Below are 12,005 nucleotides of genomic sequence, written 5' to 3' on the forward strand. Positions count from 1 at the left end.
TGGCCCTTACTTGCGGGAACAAAAGAGGACAAAAGAGCAAAGGTCCACCCCCCACACTTGTGTCATGTCATACCTACACCATCTATTGAGGTGTGCCTTTTGTTAAGTAAATAAATGAGGTGAAAGGAGACTGGAGTAGGACTTAATGTCCCAACCATGGTGAAAATATGATCAATTCAAATGTGTGGTAGTTCACAATATTATGCACCAGGTGGCATGAGTAAGATAAGTTTCTCAGCTGCTTGAAAACATTTATTCGAACAATGTATATGTTTTAAACTTATCCAGTGAAAAACAGTGAAATGCAAACAGTAAATCCATTTTCAAAATGTAGTTGCCTTTTCAAAACAGCAAATAGTATCAGCAAAACGATATGATACCCTCAAAACTGCAAATACATTCACATTCTGCCCCCTAAAAAATCCATAAAATCAGATTCTTTGCATTCACTTGATAACTATCCAAATAGTAATTACTATCCACATCAAATAAAATATTTTTCTTGATCAAATAACATGGGAAATAAGCACTTTTTTGTCAGGATTCATTCCTTTTACCATCATTACAAACCACTTCATAAAATGTACGCTATTATTGTATTGTAGCCTACATAGGCTGGTCAGGTAGGTTTGTGCATGTAGGCCTAGACCTTTCATCACCAATCAGAAAAACAATGTACGCCTACAATGTAGTAATTGAGTACATCAAGACATGATGTGGTTTGTGATGATGTTAAAAAGAATGAACCACAGACCATAGAAAATCGCAAATGCACGGCAAGTATTTATCAATTATCGACAATTGACTTGTGAGGTAAAAATATATTACAGGTTTTTTTTCTCAGTCAATTTGGTGCCAAGTATGTGGTACATTTTCACAAATCTAAGCACAAAAGTCATCAAAAAAACTATGTCTCATGTTTCAAAACTCTAAGCACATTTTCAATTGAGTACAACACTCTTAGCACGTTTTTCTATCTAGGGTTATTCGGAGGTAAAATGGTTATTCGGATGTCCCTTTGAAGAACCCATTCTGGTTCCATGTCAAACCCTTTTAGTTCCAGGTAGAACCTGGTGTTCCTATGGGGACAGCCGAAGAACCCTTTTAGTTCCAGGTAGAACCTGGTGTTCCTATGGGGACAGCCGAAGAACCCTTTTAGTTCCAGGTAGAACCTGGTGTTCCTATGGGGACAGCCGAAGAACCCTTTTTTCTAAGCGTGAACAAACAAATTCACAAAGTCACTTGTTCACTGCACCAAATAACACTTTCAATTTGGATACATATTCAAGCTAAGTAGCTGCTTTTCAAAATGCAATATTCATTGCACTTTTGATATGATTGTCTTTTTTTAACAATGCAGTTAACTATCACTTGATCAAACTTCTCAAAATTGATGAATCAAATCAAACTTTCTTTGTCACATGCGCCGAATACAAGTGTCGACTTTAATGTGATATGTTTACTTACAAACCCTTAACCAACAATGCAGTTCAAGAAGAAGAAAAGATTTACCAAGTTGGCTAAAATAAAAAGCAATAATAAAAAGTAACACAATAAGAATAACAATAACAAGGCTATATACAGGGGGCACTGGTACCGAGTCAATGTGCAGGGGTACAGGCTAGTTGTCGTAGTACATGTAGGTGGGGGCGAAGTAATTGTGCATAGGTAACAAACAAACAGCGAGTAGCACCAGTGTACAGGGGTGGGGGGGGGTGTCAATGTAAATTGTCCGGTGGTGATATTTATGAATTGTTCAGCAGTCTAATGGCTTGGGGGTAGAAGCTGTTGAGGAGCCATTTGGTCCTAGTTTTTCCAATGCGGTAGCAGAGAAAACAGTCTATAACTTGAGTGTTGGAGTCTCCGACAATTTTCTGGGCTTTCCTCTGACACCGCCTATTATGTAGGTCCTGGATGGCAGGAAGCTTGGAGGGCCTTATGGTCAGATGCTGAGCAGTTTCTATACCATGCAACCGGGCAGGATGCTCTCTATGGTGCAGCTGTAGAACCTTTTGAGGATCTGGGGGCCCATGCCAAATCTTTTCAGTCTCCTGAAGGGGAAAAGGTTTTGTTGTGCCCTCTTCACGACTGTCTTGGTATGTTTGGACCATGATGATTGGTGATGTGGACACCAAGGAACTTGAGACTCTTTAAAAAAAAATGTTTTACCCCTTTTTCTCCCCAATTTCATGGTATGAAATTGTTAGTAGCTATAATCTTGTCTTATCACTATAACGCCCATACGGGCTCGGTAGAGACGAAGGTTGAAAGTCATGCGTCCTCCGATACACAACCCAACCAAGCCGCACTGCTTCTTAACACAGCGCGCATCCAACCTGGAAGCCAGCCGCACCAATGGGTCGGAGGAAACACTGTGCACCTGGCAACCTTGGTTAACGCGCACTGCTCCCGGTCCGCCACAGGAGTCGCTGGTGCGCGATGAGACAAGGATATCCCTACCGGCCAAACCCTCCCTATCCCGGACGACGCTAGGCCAATTGTGCGTCGCCTCACGGACCTCCCGGTCGCGGCCAGTTACGACAGAGCCTGGGCGCAAACCCAGAGTCTCTGGTGGCACAGCTGGCGCTGCAGTACAGCACCCTTAACCACTGTGCCACCCGGGAGGCCCAACTTGGAACTCTTGACCCTCTCCACTACAGCCATGTTGATGAGAATGGGGCTGTGTTCGGCCTGCCTTTTCCTGTAGTCCACAATCAGCTCCTTTGTCTTGCTCACATTGAGGGAGAGGTTGTTGTCCTGGCACCACACTGCCAGTTCTCTGACCTCCTCCCTATAGGCCGTCTCATCGTTGTCAGTGATCAGACACTGTTGTGTCATCAGCAAACTTAATGATGGTGTTTGAGTCTTTTTTATTATTATTATTATCATTTATTTTTTTACCTTTATTTAACTAGGCAAGTCAGTTAAGAACAAATTCTTATTTTCAATGACGGAACAGTGGGTTAACTGCCTGTTCAGGGGCAGAACGACAGATTTGTACCTTGTCAGCTTGGGGGTTTTAACTTGCAACCTTCCGGTTACTAGTCCAACGCTCTAACCACTAGGCTACCCTGCCTCCCCACTAGGCTACCCTGCCGTCTTGTTAGGCCATGCAGTTGTGGGTGAACAGGGAGTACAGGAGGGGATTAAGTACACACCCCTGAGGGGCCCCAGTCTTAAGGATCAGTGTGGCGACGTGTTGTTTTCTACTCTTACCACCTGTGGGCAGCTTGTCAGGAAGTCCAGTATCCAGTTGCAGAGGGAGGTGTTTAGTCCCAGAGTCCTTGGCTTAGTGATGAGCTTCGTGGGCACTATGGCGTTGAACGCTGAGCTGTAGTCGATGAACATCATTCCACATAGGTGTTCCTTTTGTACAGGTGAGAAAGGGTGGTGTGGAGTGCAATTGAGATTGCGTCATCTGTGGATCTGTTGGAGCAGTATTCAAATTGGAGTGGGTCTAGGGTGTCTGGGAGGATGCTGTTGATGTTAGCCATGACCAGCCTTTCAAAGCACTTCATGGCTACCGACGTGAGTGCCACAGGGCGGTAATCATTTAGGCAGGTTACCTTCGGTTCCTTGGGCACAGGGACTATGGTGGTCTGCTTGAAACATGTAGGTATTACAGACTCAGTCAGGGAGAGGTTGAAAATGTCAGTGAAGACACTTGACAGTTGGTCCGCACATGCTTTGAGTACACATCCTGGTAATCTATCTGGCCCAGTGGCTTTGTGAATGTTGACCTCTTTAAAGGTTTTGTTCACATTGGCTACCAATATCACACAGTCATCCAGAACAGCAGGTGCTCTCGTGTATACTTCAGTGTTGCTTTCCTCGAAGCGAGCATAAAATGCATTTAGATCTGGTAGGCTTGCGTCACTGGGCAGCTCGCATCTGGGTTTCCCTTTGTAGTCAGTAATAGTTTTCAAGCCCTGCCTCATCCGACGAACGTCAGAGACGGTTTAGTAGGATTCAATCTTAATCCTGTATTGACGATTTGCTTGTTTGATGGTTCGTCTGAGGGCATAGCGGGATTTCTTATAAGCGTCCAGATTAGTCTCCTGCTCCTTGAAAGCGGCAGCTCTAGCCTTTAGCTCAATGCGGATGTTGCATGTAATCCATGGCTTCTGGTTGGGATATGTACGTAAAGTCACTGTGGGGATGATGTCATCGATGCACTTATTGATGAAGCCGATGACTGAGGTGGTGTATTACTCAATGCCATTGGATGAATCCCGGGAACATATTCCATTCTGTGCTAGAAAAACAGTCCTGTAGTGTAGCATCCATGTCATCTGACCACTTCCGTATTGAGCGAGTAACTGGTACTTCCTGCTTTAGTTTTTGCTTGTAAGCAGGAATCAGGAGGATAGAATTGTGATCAGATTTGCCAAGCGGGGGGCCGGGGAGAGCTTTGTATGCATCTCTGTGTGTGGAGTAAAGGTGGTCTATTATTTTTTCCCCTGGTTGCATATGTGACATGCTGGTAAAAATTTGGTAAAACTGATTTAAGTTTGCCTGCATTAAATCCCCGGCCACCAGGAGCGCCGCTTCTGGGTGAACATTTTCTTCTTTGCTTATGGCCGTATAGAGTTGGTTGAGAGCGGTCTTAGTGCCAGCTTCTCTTTGTGGTGGTAAATAGACGGCTACGAATAATAGATGAGAACTCTCTTGGTAGATAGTGTTGTCGATAGCTTATCATAAAGTACTCTACCTCAGGCGAGCAATACCTTGAGACTTCTTTAATATTAGACATTGCGCACTAGCTGTTATTGACAAAAAGACACACACACCCACCCCTCTCTGTTCTGCCGGTGCCAGGAAAATCCCGCCAGCTCAATATTGTCAGTTTCTTCGTTCAGCTACATCTCGGTGAAACATAAAATGTTAACTAGTGCCTAGTGAACATAAACTCAACAAAAAATAAACTTCCCTTTTTCAGGACCCTGTCTTTCAAAGAGAATTCGTAAAAATCCAAACAACTTCACAGATCTTCATTGTAAAGAGTTTAAACACTGTTTCCCATGCTTGTTTAATGACCCATAAACAATTAATGAACGTGTACCTATTGAACGATCGTTAAATCAGTAACAGCTTACAGACGGTAGGCAATTAAGGTCACTGTTATGAAAACTTAGGCCTCTAAAGAGGCCTTTCTACTGACTCTGAAAAACACCAAAAGAAATCTGCTCATCTGCGTGAACGTGCCTTAGGCATGCTGCAAGGAGGCATGAGGACTGCAGATGTGGCCAGGGCAATAAATTGCAATGTCTGTACTGTGAGACGCCTAAGACAGCACTACAGGGAGACAGGACAGACAGCTGATCGTCCCCGCAGTGGCAGAACACATGTAACAACACCTGCACAGGATCGGTACATCCGAACATCACACCTGCGGGACAGGTACAGGATGGCAACAACAATTACCCCAGTTACTCCAGGAACGCACAATCCTTCCATCAGTGCTCTGACTGTCCGCAATAGACTGAGAGAGGCTGGACTGAGGGCTTGTAGGCCTGTTGTAAGGCAGGCCCTCACCAGACATCACCGTCAACAACATTGCCTATGGGCACAAACATACCGTCACTGGACCAGACAGGACTGGCAAAAAGTGCTCTTCACTGTCGAGTCATGGTTTTGTCTCACCAGGGGTGATGGTCGAAATCGCGTTTATCGTCAAACTAATGAGCGTTACACCGAGGCCTGTACTCTGGAGCGGGATAGATTTGGAAGTGGAGGGTCCGTCATGGTCTGGGGCGGTGTGTCACAGCATTATTGGACTGAGCTTGTTGTCATTGCAGGCAATTGCAACGCTGTGCATTACAGGGAAGACATCCTCCTCCCTCATGTGGTATCCTTCCTGCAGGCTCATCCTGACATGACCCTCCAGCATGACAATGCCACCAACCATACTGCTCATTTTCCTGCAAGACAGGAATGTCATGGCCAGCGAAGAACTCAATGACCTTTGAGCCATTCCCCCCAGAAATGAACTAGCAGGTGCCTTGGTGGAAGAGTGGGGTAATATCTCACAGCAAGAACTGGCAAATCTGGTGCAGTACATGAGGAGGAGATGCACTGCAGTACTTAACGCAGCTGGTGGCCACACCAGATACTTACTGTTATTTTGATTTTTTTATTTATTTCAGTTACTATGATTATTCTCTCATGGATATCATTTAGTTATTTCAGAAATGTTAGGGTTTTCGGTATAGTTGCCTAATGTTGATTGGGCCTATTATTTTGGTTTAACGGTACTTCTGAATCAGTATGATATAATAGTTGGTTTTGAGTGTGTTTTTAACAAAGCTGAAATCTACTTTGAAGTCCATAGTGTAGGAATACACGTGAAATCAGTCATCGAAAAAGACATGATGGCGAAGCAGGAAGATAGGAATGCCGTTGTGAGTTCAAATCCCAGGAGGAAGGGAAGCCCTGCTAAAGTACACAATAGTTGATTTTGGTAGGTGAGGACATGCTGAATAATAATTACTGTATAAATAAGCATACACAATGTGTATCCAATATGCAAGTTGAAAAAACAGTGCGTATCCTAATGTCAAATTTTTGTTTACAGGGCATCACCTGTGAAATCTCGTGAAAAATATTCATGTGAAAATTTGAATTTACGTGGGAAAGTTTGTGATCACAAAATCCACATGTGAAATATTTACATTTACATTACATTTAAATATTATCACGTGAAGTGTTCCAAAAACACATTATAATCCCTACAGTACATGGAGCTATCACCCATCATTATCATTTGTCATCAACACTGAATATCATTGTAATCTACCGACATGGTAGTGATTTTCCATGTGAAAATCATGTGGCTCTTTTCTAAAGAAGAAAGTAAGTATGTACAGTAAGTTAGTTACTTGATGTCTGTCTAGGGCAAATGACACTAGGGACAGCACTGACAAATGAACAGAGCAGTACTGCATGAATCGGCTGACATGACATATGGTCTTCCCAAAGACCCATGTGCTTTTCACAAATCTGGCCTTAAAAACTGAACATGTGTTACAGTAATATAAAACAATCTTGAGTTTTCATAAAGTAAAGACTTCCTTATAAATATATAAAACAAGTGGCAGCCAACACTTACAATTATGCCAATTTGGATGATCATCCGATGAATTTTTTTTTCAAACTTGCATAATCAACAGTGCACAGACATACAGTGGGGAGAACAAGTATTTGATACACTGCAGGTTTTCCTACTTAAAAAGCATGTAGAGGTCTGTAATTTTTATCATGGGTACACTTCAACTGTGAGAGACGGAATCTAAAACAAAAATCCAGAAAATCACATTGTATGATTTTTAAGTAATGAATTTGCATTTTATTTTATTTCATTTGCATTTTATTTTAATAATAAGTCAATTAGATAATCTGGCCATGGTAGCCGTACACCCCCAGGGCATAGATGTCATGCTGATCATTATGCAGTTGATTTGCATTTAATCAAAGACTAATTCATCACCTATATGAGAAAGATACAAGAGGTGATAGAGTTTAACAGGAGAGAGTGAAAGCTGAAAGGGGGACTGAACTGTATCCCCTACGGTGCAGAGATGAGTGCCTAACAGTCTGCAGCCTGCCACAAAAACCTGGACCTCTGTGAGGCAGTACAACATTCAAAGACTGTACACCTGTTACAGTATTCCCCCTCTCTCAAGCACAAAAGTCCTCAAGCACAAAACCCTGCCATTGAACCGGAGAACACTTCCCTGATGCCTGAGAAAGACGGGACAAATCCCAACTCTGTCACCAGTGTAACAGTAGAGTAAGAGCTGTAACAGGGACTCAAATTGAGTGCTGTAACAGGGACTTCTTGATGCTATATGTGTGAAGGAATTCTCCAGTGACAACAAAAATATTTTTATTTTAACTAGGCAAGTCAGTTAATTAAGAACAAATTCTTATTTTCAATGACAGCCTAGGAACAGTGGGTTAACTGCCTGTTCAGGGGCAGAATGACATATTTGTACCTTGTCAGCTCAGGGGTTTGAACTTGCAACCTTGCGGTTACTACTCCAACACTCTAACCACTAGGCTACCCTGCAGCCCAGATAAGAACATATGAACAAGTTGAGGTTCAAGGGCCTTGGTACCTGAAACCCTACCTCTTTAAGGAATACCTAGGATAGGATAAGTAATCCTTCTCACCCCCCTTTAAGATTTAGATGCACTATTGTAAAGTGACTGTTCTACTGGATGTCATAAGGTGAATGCACCAATTTGTAAGTCGCTCTGGATAAGAGCGTCTGCTAAACGACTTAAATGTTAAATGTTAAATGTATTTTGGTAGGGTAAGACAGTTGTAGGTTACTAATCTTAATAAGGTCTTTATAAGTCAAAGCCTACTCTACAAAATCTAAATATATTTAATTATTTATAATTACAGACAAATACAGACTGTGGCTTTAAAGACTGCACAGAAATTATGCACTTAAACAGTCATAAACAGTCATAAACAGGTATAGCCCATATGTGACATTTTCTATTTAGCTGATGTAATTTACCAGAATAAAAGGAGTGTTGAGTAGAGTAATCATTAAATCAGCAACTGACAAATTAATAATAAACATGTGACAGAATGCATCTGCTTCTTTATCACAATGTGGCAAGCAACACTATTCCCATTAAAGTGAAATGATGATAATGACTGAATAAGCTATAATGAGTAAAGTCTTGGTTGTTGAATTTTGTGACTCAGTCCCATATTTGTTTTTGTTACATTTTTTGTCCTCTCATACAGGAGTAGTAAAGCCCTAGTTCACACAGGAGTCCTCAGAACAGCCTCAATTAGTCGGGGAATGGACTTTACAAGGTGTTGAAAGCGTTCCACAAGTTGGCTTGATGTTCTTTGGGTGGTGGACCATTCTTGATACACATGGGAAACTGTTGGGTGTGAAAAACCCAGCAGCATTACAGTTCTTGACATAATCAGGTGAGCCTGGAATCTACTACCATACCCTGCTCAAAGACACTTACATTTGTCTTGCCCATTCACCCTATGAATGGCACACATACACAATCCAAGTCTCAATTGTCTCAAGGCTTAAAAATCCTTCGTCAACCTGTCTCCTCCCCTTCATCTACACTGATTGAAGTGGATGTAAAAATTCACATCAATAGGGGATCATAGCATTAACCTGGATTCACTTGCATAATGTTTTGTACACCCAGTGTACAGTGTAGTGATACTGGGTTGTTGCTACCATGTCGGTAGATTACAATGATATTCAATGATATACAATGATGATATTTTGTTGATGACAAATGATAATGATGGGTGATAGATAGCTCCATGTACTGTAGGGATTACTATTTTTTTATGTGTTATCTGCATTTTGTATATTCCATCTGGGACTACGTTGGAAACAAGTTCATTTTACTTTAATGTGTTATCCCCTGGGTTGCATCTTTTTTCAAAATAAATCAGTCAATCGATCCATATTTATTGACTGCCGTTGCTATGCAGTATGTGAGTCAAACACTGCTATCTAATCACAAGATAGTACAGACATCCGCTCTTACTCAAGCGCATGTGGCTTTGTGAGCACAGGAAGGCATGTGGGTCTGACAGATAAAGGGTGGTATTTTACAGAAATATCCAAAGGCGGGTTATTGAACATAATAATAGGCCTTGTAAAATCATAGATTGCAAGAAAAATAATCATTTGGTGCGTGCTTATATTTGTCCTATTTCACACGTTAATAAGCATGTATGAATTGTAAATGTGCATATACCATCTCTCCCTGAAACACCCTCAGAGTGTGGTCACAGCCAAGGTCTGCCATTATCAAAAGCAACCCTGGAGCATTTAGGGTTAAGTGCCTTGCTCAAGGGCACGTCGACACATTTTTCACCTCGTTAGCTCAGTTCTAAGGCTCAAATCTCTAGGAAACCTACCGCCCTATAAATAAGTTATACATCTCCAACTGCTCTATATCTCCCTTAATTTAAAGCAACATTTTGTTCAATATTAGAATAAACTCTCCTTTAATTTCTTGCATGATAACCAATTTGTGCTGCGCATTGTAGAACAATGTGCCATCGCTCACCATACCAGTCTGACACCCAGTGATTACTTGACATCGGTAGTGGGTCAGTCACTCTTATGTACTTAATGTAGGCCTACAAAAAGTGCTTAGAAACCTGATTAAAAGTTACCTATAGAAATGCAATCTCTATTCCATTTCTATGTATTTGTTTATACACATCGTCTTTACATATGCTCGGGACCTCAAGTTTACCCAGTACAGTATTTAAAACAGGGACACACACATTTGTTAGACAGTGTACCAAGTGTCATCATACAAACTTACACAAATCCATGAGACATTAGTGACAGTGCAGGATCATGTACACTATCACAGTACATTTTCACACAATCAAATGTTTTGCCTGAGAAAGTCTAACGGGGTAACAGTGAATGTCACTTGAAGGTTTATGAAGTGATCTTCTTCGAAGTCAGTCTGGTGGGAGATGCTCAGCAGACAAGTGACCCCTCACTTGTGGTATTTGACAAACTGACACCCTGTCATACTGAGTGTCCAACTCAGCTTGTCAAATACACTAAGTGGGGGGCCTTCTCTCACAGTTGCAGACGACGAGCCTGTAGTAAGGAAATAATGGACATTTGTGTAATGTTTAAACATTCAAATACTCCCTGACCAAACATTTACCTCCAGACTCCAGGTGATGTTTTGTCCTGATTACCTTTTTTTGTTTTGGTGTACTTGACTGTAACCAGTGGAGTATCCAGGACATCCCACTATCAAATGTTTGTTTAGGGTAGATAACAGTTCCATTAATATTTTTTGGTGAAACCACAAATCCAATAGAAACAATAACCAAAGAGCCATTACATTTGGAAATATCAATACATTATACTGCATAATGTATTCCAAAGTTGTACAGATTTGTTATGTCAATTGAATAAATTATCAATAAAACCATGAAACAATATCATGTCATACCTTTGTGACCGGACCTCTAGTTGAAAAGGTGGATGTTTAGTGCATGCCCCAATGATTTCTTCGTCGAGTTCTCTCCTTTGACCAAACAGGGAGAGAGACGCTGATGATACTGTGCATCTAACAGCACGTCTGATTGTTAATAACTAAGCCTTGACACAAAGAGGAAGCTAAAATGAGGAAGATAGCGGCAAGGCTAGCTAGCAGGAAATATCTGAAACCAAAGTGACAACATGTCATGGTTGTGAAATGCTTCAGTTGGCAGTTTGAAATTTAGTTAAGGCCAACTGCATAGTTTGACAAAGTATTCCATTATTTACGTCACTTTGTCAATTCAGTTTCAGAGATCCATGCATATAGCGTGGAAAGCAAATTATCTCTTGATGAAAGTAAAAGCACACTGTTTGTTTTTCATTCTCCTGTGTTCACTGTTCAGTCCACAGCTATTGTGACAAACAATAGATTGCTTATTTGTTTCCAGTCATTGAAGTACTATTTGTCAATGCAATGCAATAACATTACAGGGACTCAATACCCTGGTGATAGTGTGGGTCGTGTTTGTGTCAACATGTCAGATTCAACACAACACAAGTCATTTTCTTGGTACTTAATTATACTAAACACAAATATGAACACAACACGTAAGGTGTTGGTCCCATGTTTCATGAGCTGAAATTAAAGATCCCAGAAATGCTCCATACATTCAAGAAGCGTATTTCTCTCAAATTGTGTACAAAAATTTGTTTACATCCCCGTTAGTGAGCATTTCTCCTTTGCCAATATAATCCCTCCACCTGACCTGGCATATCAAGAAGTTGATTGAACAGTGTGATCATTACACAGGTGCACCTTGTGCTGGGGAAAATAAAAGGCCACTCTAAAATGTGGAGTTTTGCCACACAACACAATGCCACAGATGTCTTAAGGGTGCGTGCAATTAGCATGCTAACTGCAGGAATGTTAATTTCTCTGCCATAAGCTGCCCCCAACGTGTTTTTAGAGAATTTGGCAGTACG

At 41.5% G+C, this 12,005-nt stretch overlaps 1 long non-coding RNA gene across 1 annotated transcript; it reads right to left on the minus strand.

Moving 5' to 3' along the window:
* Positions 1 to 8,372: 8,372 nt before the first annotated feature.
* LOC123994232 lies at positions 8,373 to 11,124 on the minus strand. Its single transcript, XR_006831605.1, has 3 exons — positions 10,993 to 11,124; positions 10,733 to 10,787; positions 8,373 to 10,628 (listed from the first exon to the last, which is right to left on the minus strand). It is a non-coding gene; the product is annotated as an uncharacterized LOC123994232 (long non-coding RNA).
* Between the last annotated feature and the right edge of the window lie 881 nt (positions 11,125 to 12,005).

The sequence above is a fragment of the Oncorhynchus gorbuscha genome, linkage group LG02 (genome assembly GCF_021184085.1).
Source record: "Oncorhynchus gorbuscha isolate QuinsamMale2020 ecotype Even-year linkage group LG02, OgorEven_v1.0, whole genome shotgun sequence".
Taxonomy (NCBI): Eukaryota; Metazoa; Chordata; class Actinopteri; order Salmoniformes; family Salmonidae; genus Oncorhynchus; species Oncorhynchus gorbuscha.